The following is a 3961-nucleotide window of genomic DNA, read 5'->3' as shown; positions in this document are numbered from 1 at the left end:
TCAATGTGACTATCAAGATTGAAAAAAAATCTAGCCTAAAGAAAAAATTAGAAGATTCTCTGTACGTTTACGATATTTTTCTTTCCAGACACTTTCTATTTCTAGACAACATATTGGGAAATTAAGAGGTAAGGATAGTAAAGGAGTAATGAGTTATTCTACCTTTGGAAATAGGATTTTTCCCTTTTGAAAGGGGGTATTGTTTCAGAGAGGGACTAAGATCTCCTGGAATTTAAAAAGCTACTATAAATAGATTATCCAGAGCTACTTCTTTTGCCAAGTTAATGTGATTTCTCATTTTCCCCTGGGCTAGTTTCATCCCAATTGTTTACTTTTTCTTTTTGGTAAAAGTAGATTTTCTTATTGCAGAAACTCCTTCATTTCTTGCTCCCTGGCCATCTTGGCAGCTGCTGTTGATTTGGGGCCATCCCCCACCTAAAGCAGGAAGATGGTGGCTGCAAAGAAGACAAAAAAGTCACTGGAGTTGATCAACTCTAGGGTCCATCTTGTTATGAAAAGTGGAAAGTACGTGCTGGGGTACAAGCAGACTCTGAAGATGATCAGAGAAGGCAAAGCGAAGGTGGTCACCCTCGCCAGCACCTGTCCAGCCTCAAGGAAATCTGAAATAGAGCACTAGGCATGTTGGCCAAGACTGGTGCCCATCACTAGGGGCAATAATATTGAACTGGGCACAGCATGTAGAAAATACTACAGAGTATGCACGCTGGCTATCACTGACCCAGGTGATTCTGATATCATTAGAAGCATGCCAGAACAGACTGGTGAAAAATAAATCATGGGAAATTTTTCTTTAGTAAAACTGGCCAGAAATTGGCTTAAAAAAAAAAAAAAAAGATTTTCTTCTTCAGGCACTAAAACCCTCAGTTGATTATTCTGAACTACCAAAGACTTGATTTATAAAAACAATTAAAAAAATTTTATTGAAAATGTTTGATGGAGTAGTAGGGAACGTTGCCCAAATATGTGATAAAGGCAGATGTTTTCAATGGGCAAATCATATTTTTTATAATGTAAACACTTGATCTGACATTTCTACTACTTAAATTCTGAACAAGTAAAAGCATTCTGAGAAGTTAAGCATTTATAGTTGGCAACAATTAGCATGTTTATGGTAAACATCACTCCATTTACAAAGATCTAGGTTTTACCAACCGTTTGCATTGCCAAGCAAACCCATCAGCTTTAGCAATCCTGTCCAAGGCAGACCCAGAACCAGTGGAACATCAAATTTGGCCATCTTAAGATTTTAAAAAAGTGGTGGATTCTGTAGTTCTAAAAAATTTAAACAACATGTTTTGGTTTTCTTAATGACCTTATGATCACCAAATCCACATCTTTTTACTACACTTAACATTTAACACATTTAGAGCTGTTAGAGGTGGTTATAGATTTTCTGAGGATTCAAAATGAAGTTAAACACCTCTGACACTTTTTAATACCACTGCTTCCTCCTTTTTCTCCCCAAGATCACCATAATAAGCCATTTCATGTTTGCTTAACATTTATGATATGCCAAGAACTATAAAAGGCGAAATTTCTTCCCTCGAGATAGGAACTTAAAGTATCACCTTACTTTTACTGTGGGTGTTTGGGGAACATTTTTCTCTATTTCACATAAGTATTAGCAGGAAATATAGGAGCTGGTATCCACCTGAGCAGGGAACATTTTGTGCATATATTACACAAGCTGCTTGTGAAAGGACTGGTGAGCAAGGACCTTTCTTCCCAGTGTCTGCAGTGCTGAACTTGAATCTGGTAAAGCACTGGCAAAAATGGGAAGTGGGAGTGAGGGGGTGGGAGGTGGATGGGTGTGGGTGTGACAGAACCATGGCAGCAGGGGGAACAGACTAAACATCCAGTCTCCCAGAGTGAGAAAGAAAAAAGCAACCCTTTACAGCTCTGGGAGCTGGCCTGGTGCTACTAATTGGGCCTTAGAGTTGATGGCACTTGAAGCTAGGCCATGATGTTCTCCTGTTGAGTATAAACAATCTCTTAGAGCACCAATATTGGATGAGGTCACTCTGTGCTGGTGATGAAGTGAAACAAAAACGAGACCACTTTGTAACTGAGTCTGCACTCAATAAAAAGCAAGGTCATTGTGAAATCATAAAAATGATCGAATGCCCTGTCTCCTACCGAGTTACTTCTGATTGTTTACCAATTGCAGTTTTAGCCCCACTTCATTCCTCCTGTATTCTAGATAAAAATAATTAAGATTCCCCATCACAGAATCGCTCTTACTTCCCGACAGCACCCAATCCATGGCAAATACTTGCTTTTTTGAACCCTCCCTAAAAATGTCTAACACAAGCCAAATTCCCATAGAAAGGTCCTTCTAACTCTTTCTTAGTGAGACGTCCCATAGTTCCCACATGGTGTGGGTCTCCGTGGTTGCAATGACTCCAGCCAGTAAACCCACATTTGTTTGACTTACAGACGTGTTACTGGTGATCTCTGGCTGCAGGGCATGACCAACAGGCAGACCCAGATAGAGATGGCATGGGGCAGTGCAAAAAGTTCTTGATCTGGGCTTTGACTCTCAACTCCGGCAAGAGCTAGTGAGGGAACCTCAGGCAGGCACTGAATTCTTTTGAATCTCTCTCTGTTCCGTGCACTCGCAATTCTTTAAATTGTGGTAACAGATGTAACATAAAATTTACTATTTTAACCATTTAAAAATATTTTAAATTGATTTTTAGAGAGAGAGAGGAAGGGAGAGAGAGAGAAACATCTATCAGCTGCTTCCCACACGCCCCCCCCCCCAGGGATCGAACCAGCAACCCGGGCATATGCCCTGACCTGGAATCAAACTGGCAAACCTTCAGTGCGTGGGATGACAGCCAACCAACTGAGCCACACCAGTCAAGGCACCATTTTAACCACTTTTAAGTGTACAATTCAGTGGTATTAAGAATACGCAACCATGACAACAATTCATTTTCAAAACTTTTTCACCATTCCAAATGAAGCCCCGCATCTACAAAACTTCATCTCCTTCGGCCTCCATCCCCTGGTAACCTCGATTTTACTCTCTATCACTGTGATTTTGCCTGTCTTAGGAACCTTATAAAAGTGAAATTATAAAGTAGTTGTGTTTTTGTGTCTGGCTTATTTCACTTAGCATAATATTTTCAAGTTTCATCTGTGTTGTAGCTTAGATCGGAATTTCATTCCTCGCTCCAGATGAATAATATTCCATTGTATGTATATAGCACAGTTCGCTTATTTATTCACATGGAGATGTGGGTGGTTCTATCCTTTTGCCTATTGTCAGAAATACCACTATGAACATTTACATACAAGTATATTTTTGAGTTCCTGTTTTCAACTCTTTTGGATATATACCTAGGAGTGGAATTGCTGTGTCGTATAGTTATTCTAAGGTTAGTTTTTGAGGAACTGCCACTATCGGAAAAAAATCTTGAAATTTTTGTCAACTAATAGCAAATAAATAGTGACATAACCCTTGAAGAGATGTTTTATAACATTTCCCCCCTCTGGGATACTTGTTTTTATAATAAATACTCTAGCAACCCCTTATTAGGTTGATAATCAGGTATCCCATCCTTCTTTTTGTTTAAGTTTAAATAATAGATTCCAAGTGTGCTGGACAGGGATATATCTAGCCCGACACAATGTAATATTCTTCTACTATTAGCACTAGTAGTGGAAGTATTAGTGGTATTGTACTGTACTGTTACTAAAAAACAAACATTGTCCATGTGCTATTTGTTTTTCAAAGATACCCAGCCCTAACAGGTGTTAAATAATAAAACCTTTTAAATTGGTATTCCAGAAATTAAACCCAAGTTTTTCAAAGACATATGGCTGCATTTACAGTGATTGCAGCTGAGGGCAAGCACAGTGGTAGAATTTTTCCTGTGTGAGAATTGAAATCAGTGGTATTGTACCCTATAGTACTATAGTTTCCAAATTAGTC

General features: G+C 38.9%; 1 pseudogene across 1 annotated transcript; it reads left to right on the top strand.

Moving 5' to 3' along the window:
* Window positions 1-448: 448 nt before the first annotated feature.
* LOC308556663 (large ribosomal subunit protein eL30 pseudogene) lies at window positions 449-794 on the top strand (annotated as a pseudogene). The gene has a single exon. The product of its transcript is annotated as a large ribosomal subunit protein eL30 pseudogene (transcript).
* Window positions 795-3961: the final 3167 nt, after the last annotated feature.

This window comes from Miniopterus schreibersii, assembly GCF_964146895.1.
Source record: "Miniopterus schreibersii genome assembly, chromosome: 4".
NCBI classification, from domain to species: domain Eukaryota; kingdom Metazoa; phylum Chordata; class Mammalia; order Chiroptera; family Miniopteridae; genus Miniopterus; species Miniopterus schreibersii.
This window is presented reverse-complemented; position numbering and strand designations above follow the sequence as displayed.